The sequence below is a fragment of the Haliaeetus albicilla genome, chromosome 16 (genome assembly GCF_947461875.1).
Source record: "Haliaeetus albicilla chromosome 16, bHalAlb1.1, whole genome shotgun sequence".
Taxonomy (NCBI): Eukaryota; Metazoa; Chordata; class Aves; order Accipitriformes; family Accipitridae; genus Haliaeetus; species Haliaeetus albicilla.
The window spans coordinates 21,699,052-21,724,508 of NC_091498.1; the positions used below are offsets into that span (position 1 = coordinate 21,699,052).

At 39.6% G+C, this 25,457-nt stretch overlaps 1 protein-coding gene across 9 annotated transcripts in view; it reads right to left on the bottom strand.

The window, feature by feature from the left end:
- Positions 1-25,457, bottom strand: part of GALNT18 (polypeptide N-acetylgalactosaminyltransferase 18) — a 249,088-nt gene that overhangs the window by 84,522 nt on the left and 139,109 nt on the right. The window lies entirely within an intron of this gene.

The following is a 25,457-nucleotide window of genomic DNA, read 5'->3' on the forward strand; positions in this document are numbered from 1 at the left end:
TATCATCAAATCTGCATTAAAAGCTCAATGCTGCCTACCCCTTTCTGTGAAATCTTGAGCAAGCTACTTAACTCCTCCATAATCAGTTCCTCATCTGTGAAATGGGATCACCACACTTATTTCTTCTTTTCAGTCTATTTAGACTTCAAACTCTAGAGAACACCAGTTTTCTTTTTCTCTGCATTTGGCCAGTACCTAGTGCCCTGGGGCACTGAGCTGAGGGGAGGCTGCATCAGACAAGGGATGGCACCAGAGCCCAGCAGAGGAAGGAGCAGCACCCAGTCATCAAGTGGTGTGGGAGGGAGTACAACTTCTGTCGTGTTCGCTGGCCCAAATTGCTTCACAATAAAATACAACAGGGTTTTTCTTTTAAACCTAACCAATGAGACTTCCTCGTCTATTGTTTTGCTGACATTAGAGGTACAATCTGCTCCTAACTAGGTGCCAGGGGGACATTTCTGCACTGAGCCCAGGCAGCTTCTCAACATGATAAGCCAACCACGCTGCGAAATGGTCACCTCAAACAGATCTGGGCAACATGCACACTAGAATGGTTAATGCAACAGAAAATTAAAAGCAAGCGCACTTTATTAGCCACATTAAGTGTTCATCCTTGGAAAGGAGATGGATGTGTTCTCTCTTAGACTAACAAAGAAGAACAGAGCTGTTTCACAAGGGGTCCTCTAACCTAAAGACTGTTACAACCCGTATGACCTCAGTGGACCTACTGCTCTGAGGATATGGAGGAAAGGACAAGATGGTCAAGTACAAAGACTCCTCAAATACACCCCTCATTGTAAAGACTCTCAGATAGCCACCAGGTGTAGATGCTTTTGCAGCTGGTTCCATGGCATTGCAGGACTGTGCATGCCACATACATTTGTGTAAATGAACTCTGCATGGAAGAGAGAGGACACCTAAGAAAAGTGCTGATACTTACAGTTTTTCATAAAGAACAAGAATTAAAAAGAAATAATCTGATGGCCATGTCCATCATAGTACTTAAACTGCAGCTATATTTTAGGAATGGACTCAATATATTCCTAGAATTTTCCACATTATATTGCCAATATCTATTCAAATTGTTTATCTATGACTGCATTGCCTTGAATAAACAATATGATGCACCTACACACATAGCATAGAGCACTATTCTGCTTTGTATTAGATTTGCTGTGTATTGATCAATACACTTTTTCCCCTTTATAAAGTCAAAAAATCATACTCAGGTTTTCTACCATGTTTGTGCAAAGCCACACTTTCTTATTGTTCATCCCCTAACACAGAGAGATTTGTAGCAAGCACAAAACTATCAAACCAACCACTAGCTAAGAGCACTTTAAATTCAAAAGAAGACATTTACGGTACTGAAATTGTGCCCACCTAAAAATAGTGCAAAACAGTTCTCTATTCCCAAAATGTAACATTGTGGAGGGTGAATATCAAAACATGAAGATCAAAGCATTGTTCTCAGTGTAAGTGGCTGTTCATAGCTTTGCAAGACCAGGAAGCTTTATTTGCCACAACAATGCAGCATCACCACTGAGTATAAAATCTATAAAGGAAAGCAGGCTCTAATCAAGGACGTGAAAATCAGTACCCTTGATAGAGTCATTGTTCTCTCAATCACCTTCGTTTTTAGCTAGCGGGCTATTCTTATTCCTGTCATATACTTTTCCTAATGTGGACTGACTTTATAAGCTTGAGTAAATACAAAATCTTTTTTCATAGCTAGGTGTAGTACAGAAATAGGTGGAAATGGAATAGAACCCAAATCTTGGCTTGCCACCAGCACGACTTCAGCTGCACATTATAGCTGTGACATTTACTAGGCAGTACACACTTCTAATTTTCCGGTTACACTGCAGCTTTTTGCAAATTAAGTGAATGAGGAACCTTGAAGGCTTTCCCATAGTCAGTCAGTATGGAGGAATCCTTCCCTGGACTTCAGTATCAGCCTCAGGAGGCGAAGTGCTGCATTTTACCTAATCTTCAATACTGGCCCACAAGCAGTGACTTACTCTGTAGCATGCTCACAGGAGACAAAGCAATAATTTTGCAGTCAGGCGTTTTCTGGCCTTTGTTATTTAAAACAGATTAGCCTTGCTTTGCAAAGGCAGAGTGCTGAGCAGAGCATTATGTTCACCCTTCGTCTTACAAAACCTATTGGGCAGACTCTCCCAGAAGGAAAGATAAGTCTACAAAAAAAGGTATCATTTTCACTCAGCCACAGGACACAGCACACATGTAAATGAAGCTAAAAAACTCACTATTTTGGGAAGAACATTAAAGATGCCCTAGCAGGATACTTAAGTCAGTTTTTTTCATGCATTCCACATTTTCCTGAGTTTTACATGAGAAATCCGAGTTCAGTTGTCTTTGACAATTTTAGAGCACCCTGCCCAACTGGACTGAATGACAGGACTCTCCCCCTAGACCTGATCATACACTTTGTGATGGCGCTGATGGTCTTCAGCAATATATTTTTAACCCATGCTTTGGTTTTTTTTCCATTTCAGATACATTGCCTGAATAATAAACAGTCTTTTTCATTAATTATTGTGCTTCACTGCTTTATGCCACCATAGGGAGAAGAAAGGGAATGAGCAAATGTGTCATCTTCAATACACTGTTGATTCGGTTTCTAATTGTGGAAACAAACAGGCTTATAAAGATAGATGCATATGCCTTTCAGCGCAGAATCTCTCAAATAAGGATTCAAATTTGACTAAGCTGAATGAGTATCTGGAATTGGAGAGAAAGAGCAGCCGTATATGGAATGGGAAGATGGTGCCGATGTGGCACTTGGAAACGTTGCACTCTATCACCTGTCTCTATACAGTACAGATGTCCGGAGAGCACAGCACAACTCTCCTCATAAATGTAGAAAACATAATTAATGTGCCATAATTATGTTTAATATTAACATAATTAAGTTCTAATACTTCTAAGAGGTTGGTTGTTTGTTTTTAACAAACCCACCAAGATTTTGTTTGTCAAGTTTCCCTATTGAGCGTGACAAAGCAGTGCTAAAGAATTCATGTAATTTTGCCTTCTTAGGAAGGGGCAGAAGCAAGGCAGGATGGAGGCAGGGAGCATAAGGAGTCAGAAGACATCAGCCATCCCACAGCTACAGAGATTGTATATGAAGGGATCACTTAGTTCATGAAAATCCCTTCACAAGCCATCTTCCTTTCAGGATATGGTCTGAGAGAATGGTGGCTTGAGAGGTGCTGGCAATGCAACTGCTCTCCTTGCAATACTGCAGCTTGCTTGGGTTGTGCGAGTGGCTGGTCCTAGCTCAGAGGGGCGATCTGGACCGCAGCCCTGCCTCCTCTTTGAACGCTGGGAGGGTTGCAGCAGGCCATACGATATGGAAAAGATTTCTCAAATATGCCCCAGGGAGTTTCTCAGAAGGAAAACCATCTACAGATAATGCCCTTCATTCAGTTGGGTGCAAGTGGCCTACATTTTGTATGCCTCTACCCTCCTGAAATTGGGAAGTTATCAGGCTAGATGCTCAATGATGTAAGGTGCCTTAGCCCCTTACTCCAGTGTCCTACAGCAGCTGTGGATCTGTCCCCAGACTTCAAATTTTAAAGTTATTGATACAAACAGTATTGTCATAAATAATGAATTACTGCCTCACATTCATAGAGAAGTAGCTCAGAGAACAGTCAATTAAGCCTCACTTTCAATAACTTTCATGCTTTAAGGTACTCCCATTCTGAGTGCTTAAATGAGTCCTCACATCTCTCTGAACTATTACATTTGTAAAGTCTAACCTCATGCTTTGCTGAGACAGATGCATTTTACTGACTTATTAAAACTCTTCTTCTAGCTATAAGTTTGCCAACAGAGCTAAAATAATAAATAAATAAATAAAAGCTCTCTCATAACTTTATGCATTTTCTAAAGCCTACAAGTCCCTGTTGACTTCGGTGCAGCAGAATGCACACTAGATGTTATTGCCATCTCTGCAAGCCTTGTTCTTTTACCTTAAGGAAAAAATTTATTTCCATGTCAAAGGCCCAGGAATTAGCATGTCCCTCTTTAACCTGAGCACAAACATGGCTTCTTTTACTGTGAAGGGAAAGAAATTACTCTTCAATACAGAATGGGGTTTAATGTAACAATTATCCTCCCTGCGCTAGAAATTGTGGATTGACACATTATATGAAAGGAGCAAAATCCTGCCAATCATTATTTTTATGCTTTAGCTTTTTGTGTTCATTGAGCCATCTAGAAGGCACACTCTGGTTCCCAGGTAAAGAACCATGTTGGATATTTTCTGGGATCATAAAGGACACTTTTAAAGGCAAATCATTACAGCAGCTGCAGGAATACACTGGACCTACTGCCTGTCTCGCAGCCAAGAGACCACTGTTCAGCTTGCTCCTGGCAAGGATCCCAGGGCCCTCCTGAACACCCTGTGCAGTAGGTCAGAATGGAATCCGCTGCCTTGCACCACGGTAAAACAGCCAACTGGCAGAGCACAAGAAAACAGTACGCCATGAGAGCTGCTGCCATGAAAGGTAAGTACATTGGTGAAAAAGACAGAATTCGCACAAACCAATCAATTTTAAACCAAGATTTTTCCATCTTCTTTAGCTGATTATTTGTGGCCCAAAATCCTAGGAACAGGAAGAGCTGCTTTTCCACTCTTCCAATAACAGTTTTATAGGCTTCAGAAAACAGAATGTATTAATATAGCTAACTTTTTCTGGCAAATAAAGAAAGCCTGTTACACCAGATTTGCGGCAAAAAACCCTCTCTCTTCCCTCTCAGTCACTTTGTAGGTATACAACCTGAATTCATGTAATAACTTGAATTTATGGCAGCAGCTAGGCATGTGAGAAAAACCGTTTGCTGCACTTTATCTAATAGGCTTGTACATTGGATTATGTCACTTATTTCGTATGCAGCTCAGTGCTTTGTAATTTTTATTTTCGTTTCCTCTGGCCCCTTATCTTTCATGCCCAAGTGATCACCTCTCATCTCTGTAGCAGAAGCTGATAATTCCAAATGGAAAATATTTATAACCAGATAGAGGCATCATCTTTAGTAATGCACATGTGTATATAGAATGCTTGCAACAGAGGGCAACAATGCACAAACAGATAACAAGGGCCTGCTGTGCACACGTATTTAATAACCTCATGTTATCTGGTAATAGATAAACCACCCAAGGGAAATTACTAACGTGATGCAAGGAATTGATTTGGACAGACCTCAAAAACAAAAAAGCAGTACAGTCCTTTTCCTCCATTACTACACCTAACTTGTATTGCTGACAGAGATGCATAATCTAATCTCAGAAGTTCAGACTAGCCACATGTTAAGCCAGATAGCGTAATGAACTTTCACAGTCACAACCCTTACATGCAGCAATCCAAAGTCTCAGCTGCTGTCAAACCTCCCCAGGTCTATTAAGATAAATGACGCTTACAACAATTCACTCCAGATCACATCTCGGACTACAAGCCAAGGATTTCTTCAGTCTAGCACATGAACAGCACCCTTCTCCCACAATAAAGGTAGGAAAAATATACACTTCCCCTCTCAGCCCCTACACACAAATACACACTCTTTCAATTGCCCGGGAGAATCTAGTACAGAGGAATGGGAAGCACACTGCTTTCAAAGGGTTTGGTGGGGGCTGCTTTGATCTGTTCTCAGGTCCTCCCACAAACATCACGTCTATGCATGGAAAGAGCTTAGGTGGACACTTTACTGAATCCTATTGCTGGTTGTAGGGTCCTGGGAATCTGACAGCACGAGAACGACATACCAGCAAAAAATTCCACTTCAAACCAGTAATCAGTAAACTAGCACACATCCCAACACAAAACAGGCTTTGTCTTCTACACCTGTGCCAGCGACTATTCCTTGAGTGATCTGACACATACGCTACTTGGGTTCATTTTTATTTTTCCTAAATGATGCATAGTTCCAATCCCAGCCATGAAAGTGGGATACCACGCTCCAGCTCATTAAGTCCTACCTAGAAATATTGCTGCATCTTAATAAATCCCAATAGTATGGGAAGAACAATGAAAATCATCTTTTGGAAACTGTGACAGCTGAACACCATGTTATGGAGGAGAGGGATACTGGAGAAAGAAATATTAAGCCTGTTACTTTTTGTCAGTACTATTCTCTTGTAGTAATGTCTTTATAATAAGGGCTGTAAATCCCTTTTATTTGCCTTTTATTATTTATTGAGTAGTGTTCAAAGACAGTACTCCATTTCTGTCTAAAGGTGCATCCTATCATAAGTATCACCGAGCCCACATTCTAGCAGCAGAGTGGCTCGCAACACTTTGCAAGACAGAGAGATAAATTGAGATGCCAGATGAATCTGCAAGGTCACACCAGAAGTTGCAGACAGCGAGGAATAGAACCTGGGTCTCCCAAATCCCAGGGCAGCATATTAACACTGCATGACTTCCCTGAGGCTGTGATTCTGCAGTTTGAGCCATGGCCCATATGGAGCCCAGAGAACTCTGTGCAGATGTAAGAGCTCATCCACATCACTTGTTCAGGATTAAGAGGGAGTTGATATCTGATATCTGGAGCTCTTGTTAATGTCAGCAGAAATGTATTGCAACAAAGGAATTAAACATGGCCCTTCGATTCCCCTAACAATGGGAGAGACTCATGTGCTTACCTCCGAGTACAGAGTAGAGCTTACTAAAGTGTTAACATCAAGAGAGAAAAAGAAAATAAATCTGCTCCCAGGTGAACATTTCTTCCAGCTCTTTAATGAATTTAAGTGTATGCAGCAAGGCAGGACTAAGAAAAAAAGCACAAAGTGTCTTTTCTTAGATTACAAAATTCCCAAATTAGAAAGTTGACAACTGTCAATAAAAGCCAGTTGGGCGTATACGTGCTTACACCAGTGAACATGCAAACACAAGCTAAAAGTAGAACAGGGTCTTTCCAAGCACTGCCAATAGTTACCAACTGCCATACAAACAACAAAGCAAGGGTACAGAGGCTGCTACGTATCTCTTCATGGCGATAACTAAAACCCTTTGAACGGAAAGGTGTTTCGATCTTCAAAGTATCTTTAAACACAGACCTGTAATTATATAATCTTAATTGTTCCACTCAACTTTCTGATTGCTGGATGCTTGAATTAAACTCAGCAGAAACACCGTTCCACTCTGGTTTACTGTGTATGACTCCCTCCTGTTTAGGGACTGTTACTGGATATATTATGGTTACAATAATGTGATCACAACAATGGTTAAACCTGGTCAGGAACAAGCACTATCACTGAAATTAGATATTCATATCACATCTGATGCAAGAACTACTTCTGATGCTTATTTGGATACAATAGTTTTAGAAAGGGGCCATAAAGTAAGAAGTCCCAAGCACCAAGACCATGCATTAGAGCTGACACAGTGAATATAATACACTGCTGGAAGAACGAATGCCAAAATTCTGAGTTCATAATTTCATTTCTTGGTGTTCCTGGATTCATTTGTAAAATGACCTTTAAATGTTAAAGAGAAGTGCCTGAGAAATACATTCTAGTCCCAGCTGGATAGCAGCTGTTTCCAGTAATCCACGTGGCTTTTTTTCTTCTTTTTTTCGATATACAGTATTTAATTCTAATCTATTTCTTGGACGTGTATGGAACAGAAAAATCACTATTCAGAAAAAGAAACTAAATGCCTGACCAGAGCCAGAGCAGACTGTATAAATCTAGAAAAATACAATCTGAAGAGCACATTAGAAATACTCTGTATTTCTATAACCATAAGGCGCAGCAAGCCGCCTGCTGTACTGTAAACTTGATAAACAATCATGACTCTAAGAAACAGTGTGGCAGTTCACATTATGATAACAGATTCATAAGGAAAAGGAAACTGCCAATTAAAACACAATAGTTCAAGTGTAACTCCTTTATTTCTGGAGTGGATTCAGAGGAAATCAGTCACATAAATTGCATTAAAAATGGAATACGCAAATATGCAGTTAGAAATGTATGGAACAGAGCTGCTTACATTCCTCTCTGGATCACATCTCCCTCTAACAGCAAGGAAGTTGGGAACAGGACTATAAAAGGAAGAAGAAACAGAAAGTAATCACAGAATACTTCTGGTTGGAAGGGACCTCTGCAATCCAAGCCTTGACTCAAAGCAGGTCCAACTAAACAATATTAAGTAACATTCACTATTAAAGAGTTATTTAAAAGAATGCCAGAGAGATTAAAAGATAGATTTTAATAAATAGGACTTAGCCTTGCATGCCACATTGTTTTTTATGAAAAACTTACTTTGTATCAGAAATTATAATCCAACTTTGTACTCAATGCAGAGAATTACTTCCTTGGGAGCAAAACAGTAGGCAGCATGCACCAAACCTGATGATACTGTGACAACATCCTTGAGGGTCAGGACAGCAATAACACTATTTCTACAAATCAAAGTGCAGTTAAGGAAAAAAAAAAACAAACCGAAAACCAACCACCTTCTGTGGTGCATTTTTTTTAACCACGTCCAAATGTAGAGTTACCAGCTCTTTTTTTGAATGAATGACTCTTATTCTACCAGACAACTCTTACACATCAGATGCAAAATGTTCCATCCATACTCCAGGTCAGAAAGACTGATTTCTTGACTACCTGTGATCATGTTGTGTGTGACCTACTATTATCTTCTCCTTTCAAAGGCGGACTGCTGCTTGCAGAAGAATGCAATTCACCACAGCAATAGCAATACAGCACCAAGTACACCAAGGAAAAAGACAGCCTGCCTGGGCAGGAGGGCTCTTTTCAACAGATGGGATTAGTTCACAAAAAGGACTTGTTTTTACATCAGCAGAGCTGCATTCACACAAGATGTTCCTGTCAACAGGCAGAAGGGAAAAAAAAAAAGCAAATTATACCAATATGAGCAATATTTGTTCATTATTCTAATGGCTAATATGTTGCTGGCAATGCAAACAAGAATAGATTGGATAATACCACTTGCAAGTAAAAATTTCACAGGGTGAAATACTGATATCACTGAAGCCAATGAGAACTTTTCAGAAAAAAATGTTACACGTCCAGGCCCTGAATGCACCATGTCGTAGCAAGTGCGAGTTATAATTAGCCCTTGTAAAAGCTGTCTCTCACATGCCCTCGTATTATACCATATAGTCTTGAAAAATTCTGCTGAATACAACGTATTAAATTGCACATCCACCAGAGTCTGCTAATCTGGCATAAAAAGAAGGAGCAGGACCTATCCCATCACCTACCAAGCAAGCAGCGTGCACTTCCACTACAGTCCTAGGAGGAATGTCACCTCACAGACCACTGCCAAGTTCTTTGGGACAATCTGGTAGGTATCTACTGCGCTATTTAAGTCATGGGTTTTAATTCACATCGTTTTAATAACTTGGAAGTTACAATTTCTCCTTTTAGAAACTTCCAAAAAATATGGACAAAATCCAAATAGTTCTTACTCCTGTAAAGCACCCATTCAAATCAGAAATGATTTGGTTTGAATACCATCAGAGCTGCAGGATTTGTTTCTATCTAAAGATAGAAACTGGTTTTTTTGAAGAATCAACTATGTACATTTTCAAATTAAAGCAACAAATTCTGACCTGCTTCTTTCCCAGCATATTTGATTACTCTTTAGTTGTAACACAGTTCTGGGACCACGCCATTTGGCAGCTGTGGAAAACCTCTAAATGCGGCATATATGATCTCCAAGTAAAGGACTGCTTATTATAATAGTGTATCATCCACTGCTTCCTAAAAATCCCAGAGTCCAAGTTTTAAGAGAACACAATAGCATACAATTTGTATCTTTAGATGAAATATATCAGCATGCAACAAATTATTCCAAGCCTTTCATCAGCTATTATGGAAAATTTCTCCGTAAGCACCTAATCACAATCTATCCGTTAGTTTTAAAAAATGTTTGCGGTTTAATTGTTATATTACAATTGTTGTTCATGTCCTGCCTTTTTGCATCAGAAACATGCGAGGGACAGTAGCAGCAACCCTTGTGTTTTCTGGAAAATATGCAAGACATTAAAAATAACCCAGGCAGTAACTTGAAAGTAAAATTCATACTACCTTTTCAATTCACAACACAGGAACAGCATTGTTACCAGCAACCTACTGCAGTCTGGGAAAGATTTGGTTAAATCCTGCTTAATTGGGAGTATGTTATTTTAAAACTAAAGTATGTTAATCTGGCTATTAGTATGCCTCCCAGCAGGGTGGAAGCCTCGCTTGCATAAAACACGCACATAGAAGAACACACACCAGCCTTGCCTTTCCTGCTCCCCAGAAATAACTGGCAGTAGTGCCAATATTTTTTGACATTATAAGCAGTGAAAGTGGCTTTTCACAGTGCTGAGACAGGACAGAATCCCATCGACTCCAGCACTCCCTCCTGGAATTACAACCGAGTGAGCAGCTGGAGGCTCAGGTGACTGGGCTGCTCCAGGTTTCTGCTTTACACCGCAGATGGCTGGAACTACCAGGGAGGGACAGTCCCTGCTCCAGACTACAGGAAGCCGGCTGGGCTACCAGTTCCAAGTTCCCATCTTGTCAGCAAAAGCAGAGCTGGCTGGCGCTGGCCGAGAAACCCAGAAGGAAACGTGCGGCACTTCTGGAGCTGCTGCCCGGGCTTCAGCAGGTAGCAGTCCTCTCTCTGAAGCAGTCACGCATCAACACCTGACGCTGCCGAGCACAGCAGCTCGGGAGGTGCTATGGGTAACAGTCCCAGAAAATGGACTGAAATCAAAAGCACTAACTGGGCACTGAAGTTTAGATCTTGGGACATCCTACTAAAGAAAATTTGCATAGGTGAGGGCAATGCCTAAATTTAACAAAAACATTTAAATAGCTTCTAACTTACATTTTTTTCATTGAGTATTAGGCAAACAAGAATCCAGAAGAATATTCTGGAATTGCAGTTTCTCTTAATAATATTTAGAGATTTTACAACGGGTTTGTTCAATGTTTGTGTTCTGGTAAAGATTACATTAATTTTAGTTTGTTTCCTTTCTCATTATTTTTTGTCATTTAATTTTAGCTCTTTACTTCAAAATTTATCTTCTAAAGCAATGCTTTAACACCTGGGTCAAAGCAGAGACTCTCAGGACTCATCAGCCACTGCCCAGTAAGTAAAACTCTGGATGTGTCAGACTTATCATTCATGTGGAAAACTATGCACACAGGCATTTGTATCCAGGCCCTCCCCTACCACATTTTTTCAGAGAGCTTCATCTTCTCAATAAATGCAGCAAATTTAAATGACTTCATGAAGAGCTCCCAGCATAATTTTTACTGACATTATTATTTCTTATACACATTGTACTTCTGATTCTTGACATTTATATAAAATATTGCTTGGGAATTTTAAGGTCTTTTCCAGGAGATCTTTTTACGATGGACTGTTAGCATTAAGTACTGTCTATATCTCACTTAGCTAGCCATGATGTGGCCTGTAGCACCATAAACTTACCAGACTCCATTTATTATAGAGATTCAAAGGCTTGAAACTATCACCTCCTATCCAATTCTTCCAGTATACCGTTCAACCTTTCATTGTGAATAATGATTTTGCACAGATACAGGCTAATTTCCTTGAACTGGATTTTGATTTGCAATGATTTGCAATTTGATTTGCAGTATATCCACATTTTTCAGAATAGTTACTGTCTGACTTCTCAGATTGAAACCTTTTAGCATCTTCAAAAGAATGCTTCTTGCACAGCTAAATTTCATAATGAAATTCCATGATTAAATTCTCTCCAACTATGAGCATTAAATTTCTACCTTGTCTGCATATTGCAATATGTTGTATTGAAGACCACTTGACAACTTCAGACCGGGTAATGATCTCATTTTCCTATATGGCATTCATCTTAGTTAACCTCAGAGGGTTATTATACAGCTACAGTGTTATTATTACCTCGCAGGAGGAGATTGCTCCAGAAGGTAGTAAACTCAGAGTTATAACTAATATCCAAATCTTTAAAATCCTAAGCAGCATTTATTCCATAGAAATTTTGGTGATCTTTCCAAAGCTCAAAAAGCCTCAGACATGGGTGTCTCAGAAAGCTGCACAGCAAAAAGCTCCTTGAGGCACATGACTCTTCTATCTTCAAAGGCCTCACATCACTCCCCTTTCTAAATTTGCCCTAATACGAGAAGCTACAAATGTGTAAATTGTACTCTACATAGCAAACATAGCTGTGCTGCCCATGTTGGAAAGAGTTAAGTAGCCTAAACAAATGCAAGTTAAGGTAAAACTTCTGTGATGTTTTGTGAGTCAGACCAATAAAAGTATATGAACTTCACACAGCCAGCCAGCCTGATGCATGTTCCCAAGTTCTCACTCTCTGCCATCAAAACTGGAGATTACAGTTATAGCCACCCTGCCACACTGGGAGAAGGCAAGATAGATCAAAATAACACGGACATTTTGGACTCCACCTTGATCCCAAGACTGTCACCTCATCCATGACCTGAACCAGCAGGTTACATTTCATCTGACCAAACCAAAGGAGATGCTGCTTTGATGCTCACTGCCCTACTAGCACTGGCTAGCTGCTACTTCAATCTACAAAGCACCAAAAATGTTTATACAATAACACATCTGCTTACTAAAGTTAGGGTGTGATTACACCAAATTTATCACCATGCAAATCTTTGCCTTTGGATAGCAAAGTGGCACAGCTTTATACAGCCCTTGACCGCTTGCATTCTGCACAGTATTTCCACCAAAGAAGTTTACACACTCCTCAGAAGAGCTATTTGCAAAGCTGTTGTCAAAGGAACTGGCAGGGTTTGCTACCAGAGCTACATTTGCAGCTCACGTGAAGAACCTGAACCACATGCTGCAGTTCCAATTAGGGAAGTCAAACCAGGAAAATAAGAAACTCCAGTAAATGCCATAAACGGAGGAAGACAAAATGCTTGAAGTGGTAAACAAGAAGTGGTCACAGTTCAAATACTATGAACCGGAGACTTGTCAATGTTCCTGTCTTTCACCACAGACAGATCAGGGTGATGAAAACAAAACACAGAGAACTAGTAGGTTTCATAGCATCTCTTTGAAAAACATGGCAGATATTTTTTTGTCTCTGTTAGACCATCCAGAAGAACAAAAACCCCCAAACCTACTCCACAGCAAAAGCAAATAACCTTCTGAAATGCAAGAAGACCACCAACTCGCAAGTTACTCTCAGTCTTTTTGCTAAGCTGCCTGTGAAAACTTATGTCAGAGTTCCTTTTTTTATTTGCTATGTGAGAGAATCTTCTCTGTAGCAAAAAAGTAAACACTGTGGGTATTAATTGGAAGCATTTGTGAAAACTAATTAAAATTGCTGTGCGGCAACCGTGCTTCAGAAAAGGTTTTTTGTATCACATCCTAATAAAGATTTGTTTTTCTTGTACATGCTTTGTTTAATCCCTTCAGGTAGATAAACAAAGAACCTATCAGTCATATCTTAACAAAGAGAGGGAGTGGCAATTCTCTTCTAATCAGAGGATTTTCTTTACAGTTGAATCTAAAGCCATTAATTAGGGACCTTGGTACAAGTTATCCCCAGCTACATACAACTCTTACACAAAGGGATGTCAAGATAAGCATTGGGAAAGCACATACCTGGGGAAGACAGTCATGCAACACCACTTCTGGAAAGGTATCGGTGCATGTCAGAAACCACACAAGCAGGTTGGCTACAGTCTGGAAACAAGCTGTTGCTACCTTATGATCAGCCACCTCAAACATAGCTGGCAGGTTCTGAAATACTCCACTGACATAAACTTTTGCTCTTCATCTCAAACCAAAACTGTTTTGTGTATCCTTCCAATACTAACTGATGCCACCACTGCTTCCATGTGACCATTCCCTAATGAACTAGTCCTCCCTGTCCTTTTGCTCTCATGAAGACTATCCTTCCCTAATGATGTGAAATGGACCTGGTATCTGATATATACTAGCATCACAAATACCTCTGAAATTAGCTGGCATCAAACATACATAAAATTTAGAAGTGAGATGACCTATGTCTCTCTTTCCTCATCTGTATCCACATGCAACATCTATACTTATCAAACAATACCTTATTTTTCTCCACCCTTCTGCTACTTTGGTTTTGGAACTCATTGATCCCTTTGGTTTGACTGACACTGTACTGAACAAAATCAGCAGCAGTACCAAGGCATACCTCTTAAAGGTTCTTCACTATTCTCTTCACTAAAATCCAGTCATTTCTTACTCTTCATAAACACTTCATATTTCACTACTACATGACCAATCACCATTAAAACCTCTCTGTTTGAAAGCCTAAAATATCCACTAGCGTAGTATTATCAAGTATACATGATTGGGATTTACCATTCAGCGAGTGAAGACTCTGTCCTATAAGGACAGGGCACCATGGCATCCAAGGACACAGCTATACTGTGCAGTTCACAGCACACACAGCCACCTGAGCTAGCACTAAGGAATTGCTATGTCTGCATACGGAGCGTTGTGCAGATGTACCGCCTCCAGGGCTGGGAGCAGCTTGACTGATTTACTTGCAAGACTGAGCCTACAGTACAGGATTGGGAGGAGAGTTTGTAGATGTTTAAGATGGCAATGACAAAGAAATGGTCTTTCCAGTAGAAGAGAACAGTAACATTTGTAATAGCAGCAGTTCACAGGGAAGTCCACCCTACAGGTTTTGACTGCATTTCCCTTGGAAGACTGTACTCCAGCCAGACTTGTGTGAGAGCTCTGGCAGAGCGCTCTGTAATGCCAGAGGAAATGACCCGTCAGCTACAGTCTTCCGACTGGAATGCCGAACAAATATTTAGCTATCCCGGCCCCAGGCCATGCAGCACGCCTTACGGATAAAGGCTGAGACCTTAGATCCACTTCAAATTGTTAAAAGAAGCTCATGCAGAGCATGGGATGGGCTGCTATGTACAGTATAACATAACTGTGGCTGAAGAAACATACTGCAGTGCTCTGAATTAGCGCTAGTTCCCTTAGATGCCGCCTCTATCTCTCACACTACAGCTGTCCAGGCAAGGAGTGACAGCATTTGTGCCTGTGGCTAGACACACTCTTCGGGCTGACTTTACTTACCCAGACCCTGAAGCGTAGTACAAAACCACCTGAGCTGGTTCATGCACAGCTATCTCAGGTCCATTTCTTTGACAAGTGCAGTATCATTTTAATTTTTCATGCCAAAATGCCATTCTTAAAACACTAGTAACCATTCTCTTTGAATCTGTATTTTTAATAACAACAACATTTTAGTCATGAGATGTAGCTCTGAAGCTCTATCTTTTTAATTGTTGAAGGGAATGCACTTTTACAACTGCTTAGCATCTAGCCATCAGAAATACTTCTGTGAATTCAGATGACAAGAGCAGCTTTGGTAAGAACTATCCAGTGTCTGAATTAAGCAAATACAGTCAGTGAGGCTCAGCTGGGCTCATAGATCAAAAGAGATTATGTCCACATGCAAAAACGCAGCCAAATTTTTTTATCTTTTAACTTTGTATTTCTGGCTTAAATTTCCAGTCACTTTAAATCTTTTTTACTAGTGTTACAAAGATATTACTGATGTTGGAGATTTTGAAAACCTAACTGGACATGGTCTTGGGCAACTTGCTCTAGCTGACCCAGCTCTGAACAGAGGGGTGGGACTAGATGATCTTCAGAGGTCACTTCCTACCTCAGCCATCCTGTGACTCTGTGATAAGAATTCACAGCTGCCTTGGAGAGAACGCATTAATTTCTTTTGATGCACACCTATCTTCTGATAAAATAAACAAGCAGCCATAGAACAAATAACAACATTGGATAGATGGTCTGAGAGCAATACAGGAATTGGGATGCCTATGATTTAGCCCCTGAACACTTCCATGAGCTTGCAACATCCAGTCATAAAGTCACCAAACCTGATTTTAATAATAATATATTTTCAAATTTCAGACACACAAAGTAAAACCTTGCCAAGAAACTAAGTGCATGTTTCTGAAGCTGTAGGGTCAAGGTTTTAGAAACAGGTATCTGAAGCTTGACTCCTAAGCCCATGGTCAGGTGATTGAAGAGAAGTTTTCTGATTTTCATAGATCTGCACAGAGACTAACCACTATAGCATTCAGCTGAATGAACGGGTTCACCAGTAGTGAGATAATGCAAGTGAGTCTGTTTCACTAATGTTTATGAAACTCTGCATATCAGTAGCTAAGTAAAATTATAAACCCCTTCCACTTTAAAACTATATACATCAGTTAATAAATACAAAACAAGATGAATTTGTTCTGTCACGAGTCTTCCAACAGCAACAGTTTGCTAAAGAAATTGAGCCTTGCAATTACTTGTTTGCAGATGGTGATCTTACTGCACCATAGGCTGTTACACAAAGAACAAGCTGTGAACCTTTTAACATATATTCTCCATACAGAATTCAAATGGATTGCAGAGCCTGACTGATTGTTTTTCTTTCATATACAGCAATCTCTGTTCAAAAGCACGTCTCAGAAAATTTGGTAGTGTGGACACAGTCAATACTTACCAATGACTTTGAATATTACAACATGAGAGATACTAAAGATATCTCTGGTTCTGCCTATTGGCACAGGAGCATTCACAGGACTGTTAAAGGCTTTCAGAGGATCTAATTTTTCCATATTTGCCTAAGCCTCACAAAATTTGAGGTCAGAAATTATTTATAGTAGAATAAAAATAAATCTACCAAATACAGAGAGGACTTTCTACTACTGGTTGCAAGTTTTCCACCTTCCCTTCAACAGGAAGAACAGCTCCCAAGATATTTTTATGACACTCAGAATCTATAACAGGTTTCTTAGAATGTGCCCTGAAAATCCACATGCTGACTAATCACTGAGTGTTTATAAACTGCACCTTAGAGCTCTTCCATTTAAAGACCAAAAATAGTTTGACAAATAGATAATCAAAGACTGAAGCACTGAACAGACTTTTGAGAGATTGTCTGGTCCTTCTTCTTGCCCCAACACAGAGGGAATCATGCTTCAATTAATCCTGACAGAAGCTTGCCTCATCTCTTTTTAGGTTTACTCAGCAAATATTGCCCCATGCTTTTTATAGATGGATGAAATGAAGCATACAGAAAAGACAAGTATGTTAACAGTACAGACTAGTTTGTTGTCTGGCACAGTTAAAAATCACAATACCCCAAGCCTATGGTGACTAAACCTAGATATTTGTGTGTTTGAAACCATAAAAATAACTTGCTTTAGACTAACTACTTACAAGAACCGTAAGCCATAAAACAAAAAAACTGCAATAAAAGATCTAAAACTCTTTCCGCAACTCTCTGCCGACAAGAATATTTTTTCTTCATAAATCTGAAGACTGAGAAGAAATCTTGAGTAACAAGTCCTTTTGAACATTCATAAAAATTAACATATTTCAGACAGAAAATTCATTGTAGCAACTTTGCTTTTAGAGTTGGTATTTCAGGATCACCCTTCGATGGGGGAAATGGAATGACAGATAGCAATATCTCTCATCGCCAAGCTGGAATATCTTTTTTGGAACAGAAGTTCACTGGAAAATGCAGTATCCTCCCACGAGCAATATTGAATAGTCACACCAGCAGCCTGTGGGGGATGATAGCTTTAACAATTTGGCAAGACGGATAGCTGGCTCTAAACACTACACAGTCATCAGTAACATTTAAGAAACAGCTTTTATATGGAACACGGAAAAACTGTCCAAATTCGCTCACTGCCAGATCACTTGAACACAACAAAAAAAAGCAAAGAACTAGTTCGACAAAAAACACTTCAAATACTGAACTGCAGGAGAAACACAGGGAAAGTGTTAAGATATAAAGCTGTCAATTTCAACAAAAGGAGAAAACAAAGAATCATTTAAGACTTAAAAGTTAAACCAGAAAAAAACCACATACATCAAATCACACCATGGACATAACTGATTCAGGGAAAGGTATTTTACAGCCCATAAAAAAAATCAAAATCTACTAAAATCAGGTGACTAAGAAGGAAACTGATCTACAATCTCAGACAAAATGTCTACAGCTGTTTTGTGATTTGTATTGATTTCCCTTTCAGATAAAAAATAATTCAGTTATTTCAATTATCCTCAATTATGTTAAAAGGAACAGGGTGGCAAGAATCTGTAGCTTGTCTAATAAATATTGCAGGCAGTTGTCACAGAACCTGCAGTTGTCACAGTACTTACAGTCCCTTGGATTTATTTTTTTTTCCCATGTGTATACCAAATCAGAGGTAAACTAGCACTGTGTTTATGAAAGCCAAGACACTGATGCTCCTATTTATGACTTACGGTACCGTATGGTGTAAATATTTTCATTGAATGTAATGGCATTAAGGAAGACGGGATCCATTATGAGTCTAACTGCTTAGCAGCACCTTAACCAAAGAGTACCTCACTGTTCCCATGTGATATCTCACAAAACAATATAAATCACTGTCCTGGTTTCAGCTGGGATAGAGTTAACTGTCTTCCTAGTAGCTGGTACAGTGCTATGTTTTGAGTTCAGTATGTGAAGAATGTTGATAACACTGATGTTTGCAGTTGTTGCTCAGTAGTGTTTAGACTAGAGTCAAGGATTTTTCAGCTTCTCATGCCCAGCCAGGGCACCTGACCCAAACTGGCCAACAGTGTATTCCATACCATGGGACGTCCCATCTAGTTTAGGAACTGGGAAGGGGGGGGCAGGGATTTGCCGCTCGGGGACTGGCTGGGTGTCGGTCGGCGGGTGGTGAGCAATTGCCCTGCGCATCATTTGTACATTCCAATCCTTTTATTACTACTGTTGGCATTTTATTAGTGTTATCATTATCATTATTAGTTTCTTCTTTTCTGTTCTATTAAACCGTTCTTATCTCAACCCAGGAGTTTTACTTCTTTTCCCGATTTTCTCCCCCATCCCACTGGATGGGGGGGCAGTGAGTGAGTGGCTGCGAAGTGCTTAGTTGCTGGCTGGGGTTAAACCACGACAATCACACAACTAAATCAGGCTTACAATCTATTATAAATACACACTATTGGCTGTGACCAATTAGGCTTTATGATTAGGGTGACACAGTGTTCAGTCCCTGACAAGCAATCCAGGACAGTTAAAAGGGTTAGACACTTTTCAAAAGGGCACTAAATTTTAAGTGAGACTGTCTTGAGGAGACTTGTTCCCATTTTTGCATCTGTGCCAGGAACAGCACAATAGCAAATGAGTTTACTGACAGAAATGCCAAATAAACACATTGAGGAGCCTGGAAACTGACTCCAGGGACAGACCTGAGCAAGCAGTATAATTTCTCAAGCCTTCTTCAGTGGAACTGTGACTTGGCACATGTTAGAGAGACATTTATTTCCTAGGGAGAAAGGAAGGAATATCCTGCAGGGCCACAACAGCTATCTGTCATCACTCCTCCCTGCCCTGGGAAGGCTCACCTATTCCAAGCAGTGTGCGCAGTGTAGATCCATCCCCTAACAATTGTGGTCCTCCTGCTCTGCAGGCATGTCCTGCATACTCCTGTACACTTACTTCACTCACTAGGCAGCTGACCCACAGAAACAATGTAAATTTTTGCCTCCTGCGGGAGATGAACAGTTGGAATCAGAATTGTATCGAAGTACACGTTGCAGAATATTTACAGAGAAATCAGACTAAATTTTTCCAAAAAATTCCCAGACAGAGCATAGATGGTGCCTCATACTACCAAAGAAACACAGAACTATTAGACAGCTACACAGGTACTCTCAGATTAATGTACAGTACCTATAGTGGAGTTCTTCGAAATGAAGTGCCAGGCCAAGAATCTGTTCAATACTCCCTTCAAAACTGGCTATTTATTCTATGTAATTTGTGTATTTCTCAGCTGTCACTAGTCAGGCCCCTTTTGGGATGCTACTGAGCCCTTGGGCTGAAGCTTATATCAGAAAGGGTTCTGCTGTTAATAGGAGAATGAAGGTAGAGTTTACCCCTCAATTTCAACAATATCTTTGAGCAAATTATCCAAAACTCACAAAGAATTCCCTTCCATTTCTAAAAGAATCCCTTAAAAAATAGGAACATATTTATTTTATACTTACTGATGGTTTTATGGGCCTTTTTTAGTCAGGAAACTACTGAATGGATAACTGATTACACAGGTAACTACATGATACGGAAAGTGGTATCAAACTTTAAAAATATAACACAAAAGCAGAGAAAACAGTTTTCCCCTATCACATCCAGTTATATAAATCACAGGAATTTCTACTGTAAAGGGTACATATGGCACAGGCAGAAATGCAGTTTTCACACTCATAGGAACCTATAAAAATTGCCAGAATCAGAAATCCACTTAGTTCAACTGGAGATGGGTAGGTAGGAGAGGTTAAGCCAGCAGAAAACTTGGCTCTTATAACCAAAGTAACCTGCTGCGATAAAAAGTTTGTGTGTGGACTGAAACTTATTTGAAATAAAATCCATCTCCAGCATACAGATTTGCTAACTCAGGCTATATCTGGTATAAGTTAAGTGATCATTGTTCTGGATTAAATGAATCACCCCCATTACTACTCTAATAAAAAGAGGAAAGTCAGCCAGAGCAGTAGGTCCATCCAGAGAGCTTTGCGTTTTTCATGAAAATACCCTATATGAACTCAAAACCAAGGATATATACAACGCTGTGCAGCACCATAAAAATTAATGCAATTTGTGGAATATGTTTTGTCATATATCAGGGCTAAGCCTCAGTACATAAGATCCTGTGTGAGAGAAATAAATCACATGCTGCTGTTTTTCATGTTACTTTGATAACTTTGATAATCCAATCCCAGGAAGTCAAATGAACCATTGAGCATACATCTTCTTCTACAGTTCTACTAAATAATTCTAAATAATTCCTCTACTTTCTTTCTTCCTGACCTAAAGTTGATTGAGCTATTGTGCAGTAATCCACAGTTGATTAAACTCAGTTTGATATATTCTGATGCAACAGGCATATTTTTCTAGGGCACTTTCCATTATAAGAAAAGCTGATTAGACTCTTTTTTCCATTTTACTGTAACTAAGTCATCTCTCAGCGTTCCTAGTTTAGGGCCATAAAATGAAAGTTAGTTAAACAGACCATTTTATTAACTCACCTCCCCTGAGGTTTTTCTTTTTAGATATTTTAAAAGACCCCGACTTCCTAATTTTTATGCCTTATTAAAAGAGTGCTAAAAAGAACAAATATTGGACACAGCTAACCTATGCTGAGCATGCAGTCAGAAGTACTTATCTCTGAAAGCGACTGAGGCATAGTTTTGCATTCATCTTCCTTACAGTCTCCGCAGGCCAGTCCCTCAGACAGGAGCTCCAAGGAGCTGCAACTTCTGATAAGAACTGACAGGACCACAGAGGTTCCAGTTACATCTATTTGGGAAGACAACTCTTTTGTTTAACGATGAACCGTTTCTAATTTGAGGAGGTGGGATATGTAAGCTTCTATATTGACCTAACATCACTGAAGGATTGGATTTCCTTCATTTTGCGGTAATACTCTCTGGACTAGTTGTATGACTTCATGGATAATATTCTTCTATGTCACAAGAACGAACCTACATCACACTGTAAATTGCAACCTATTCATGAAAAAGGAAGTCCTAGAAGGCAGTCAACGCCTTTTAAGATCAGCCCTTAAACTAACAACAAAACGTAAAAGCTTTAGATATTTGGTAAAGGTGTAGTGCTGACATAAGCAAAGGGTAAAAAGGCTCTTCCTATTGGGAAAAAAAAAGATAAAACAAACCCCAAAACTCTTAAAATAAAGGAATATCCTCTTTCTTTCCCTCTCATTTTCAAGAATAATTTTCAACTGAGAGCTCTCGTATCTAATCTTGTTCTTTAGATTTGCTACCATGCCTGGTTTAATCTCAGCATCGTTTTAAGAAAGGCAGCACACCACAACTTAAAAAGAGCTGTTTGTGGTGGAAGCTTGAACACTACAATTACTGTACCATCCTCACCTCAGGGACTATGAATGTACATCTGCAAAACCAACAGAAAATCCAGTTCTACAGTGTGCAGTAAAATGGTAATTTTGGCTGCCTTAAACTGGATTTACTGATCTCTCTTCTGCTGAAGTGCTCAGTTCTGCATGACGCCTGAAGGTCTGTAGAGTACTCCAGGCTCTTGTAGGACCATCTGAGAGAGAAACACAGAGTACTTCACATGCTCAATGTATTTTCAAGGATATGAACCACCACTATTTCCCGCCACCAAACTCTTTCCAGAGGTCCTACTGGGGCATACACTTATTCAGTTTTCAAATGTGAAGTCAAAAGAAGAGTGGATCAGTGAAAGTTTAGTCACAGTTGCATAAAATACTGCTACATTTCAGGGTTGAGTGATACTGCTGTATCAGTGTATAACAACTGACCTTTTCAGGCTTGTAGAATAAAGCTAAAGTACAAATTTTCTTATTTCACCTGACACATTTCTCTTCCTGTGATCAATATGGTCATTCTCCTGGAATGCCATCTATATCCACATGTGATGATGCTCTTTTACCAAGCCATTGAGGTTTCCTGTAACTTCATTATAGACCTGCTCAAGATGGTCCAGAGGAGGGCCACAAAGGTCATCAGGAGGCTGGAGCACCTCCCCTACGAGAACAGGCTGAGAGAGTTGAGGTTGTTTAACCTGGAGAAAAGGCGGCTCTGGGGAGACGTTATAGTGGCCTTCCAGTACCTAAAGGGGGTCTACGGGAAAGACAGGGAGGGACTCTTTAACTGGGACTGTAGTGATAGGATGAGGGGTGACAGTTTTAAACTAAAAGAGGGTAGATTTAGATTAGATATTAGGAAAAATTCTTTACTTTGAGGGTGATGAGGCACTGGAACAGGTTGCCCAGAGAAGTTGTGGATGCCCCATCCCTGGCAGTGTTCAAGGCCAGGTTGGATGGGGCTTTGAGCAACCTGGTCTAGTGGAAGGTGTCCCTGCCCATGGCAGGGGGGTTGGAACTAGATGATCCTTAAGGTCCCTTCCAACCCAAACCATTCTGTGATTCTATGATTCTGCCTACTGCCTTCTTCCATGTCTCTCTCAATCTCTCCAGTTTGCTAGAGATGCTGGTAAACAACAGCTATGAATTCCTAACCTCTCTGCTCAATTTCTGATGAAAAAGCTTCCCTCAAATCTCTTTTCTAACATTGGACTAATGCTCTAAGTCAAGCTGCCATAAGATTTATTCCTAGCTGAATGGGAACCTTCAGTGTCCAGTAGTTCTCCAGCTTTCTACATCCTGGAGACAGTGTTCCCAGAGATCATAATTTGATGGTCTCGGCAAGAATCCATTTTGGACACAAGGCATTCCAGAGGTTGTCATGAGACATCCTCATTCAGTTCTTGCCCTTCTATACAACACTGTGCAGCACAAATAGCATTAATTAAAACTAATGCTATTTGTGGAATATGTTTTGTCTTACATCAGGGATTGTCTCAGTACATAAGATCCTGTGTGTGAGATATAAACTGTACACACAGTCACGCAACTTTTGTCACGGTATTCCTTAAGCTTTATCTATTTGTATGTGTGGGAAATGGGTAAAGACAAGAAACATTCCTTTGGAAACAGAGATATCTGATGAGAGAACACAAAACCAGAGCCAGTGCTACACAGTTTCACTTGCATGTTTAAAACTGATTGTCAAAGGCACAACGAAGTTTCAAGCACACAGATATCACTAAAAAGTAATCCTAGGTATTTCATATAAGCAGCAAGCTACAGGGAAATGTTTTAAACTTGTTGCTCATGCAGTAATAATACTACTACAAGGCAGGGAGACATAGTCACTTATTTGACATGGGGATGTAAGCACATTTTTCAGGTACTGACATTGCACTTGTTCATGGTAATAAAAAATAGAAATCATTGTTTATTTGCTGGCACAGGAGTTGTAAACTTGTCTTCCATTTTAGAAGACCTTGTTGTTCTCCTTCCAGTTTGTGCACATGAGCAAGGATTGAGATTAGGGGCAATAGGTCAGGAGAAACAATCATTCCATAGCATGTAAAACTGATAGACCATGTATTTAGCCACAGAAATATCTTTAAGCTTCCTAAAACTTCACCATAATTTGATTAGGTGTATGGTATTTTTTTCAGCTTCATAAAACATTAATGCTGTTTGCATCTCTCTTTTTTTTTTTTACTTTATTTTTCCAATTATTTCTACTTTATGGAAATCTGCTGGTATTTGTACTGCTTGAAAAGATTGCCTCAAATAGAAGATGGCAGCTTTTGAAACATTAAACAATGATTAGACAGGCATTGGGCCAAAGAATTGTGTCAGTTAGGAGCAAAGGAACAATGCAGCAGCAGATAGTAAGCTAACTTGAAAGAACTGAGAGCACTTAGCAATTCCAACAAGATTTTCTCTGCTGCCAAACCAAAACAACAACGATTCATGCTGCCATATTATTTAGCATTCATCATGATTCTAAATCATTTATTGGAGAGTTTATACTGCAGTGCAGACAAACCCTGTTACATTTAATGAAAGGCAAATTATCCTTTGAGTTGGCATCAAAAATATCTGTGAGAATGCTTTGAAGCATCTACCATTTCTCTCAGATTACACTTGAAGTGAAACTAATATTTAAAAAAAAAAAAAAATCATCAGTTTATTCACCTATTCCATTGCAAAATACCATAGAGACGCAGCAGGAGGCTAATGGGGAACATAGCTCCATGCAGGTCCCCCAGTCAGAAGTCTTTGCCTATCAGACTGCCAGGAGAGCAAGATTTGCCTTATCCTGTAGGAAGTAGGTGCAGAACTTACTCAGAAAACTAACAGACTTCTAGACATATGTGAAGATCATAAAGAATATGAAGGGTGAGTTTTTAGTATATAAACTGTATCTCTTTCCATTTGGCTGGCACCTATATTTCTCTCTACCCAGACTCTCAAAACAGACTTCCAGTAAGTGCTGTTAACAAGGACTCTGGTTATGGAGGCCCAAGAAAAAACAAAACATCTTTTCCGAATAAACTGGGTGAGGAAAAACAAGCAGAAATTTTCACTCTCATACAGCTTAAGCTCTAAGTCTTCATTTTTCCCATGTTAATTCCACCATCGTAAATGGAAGTTTTAGCTTTTATGTCTAGTTTCATCACAGTTTCCATAAAGTTTTAAACAGAGCTTTCCCAAACTTCCCAGGCTGCTACTTGAAGTATACTACTTAAATTATGTTACTTCTCCAGTGCAAAAGGAAAGAACACCATTTGAGTAATGGCCCCACAAATAACTAACAGCAAATAATTTAAAATTTGATCATCCAATATACTTGGAGAACACTTTCAAAAATGAAATGCCAAGCATATCTACAGAAAAAGTATGCCAAAAGAAAAGTCAACATGAATTGATTTTTTTATTCACAACAAGAATTCAAATATCCTTTGATAAAAGGTTCTATACTTGAACT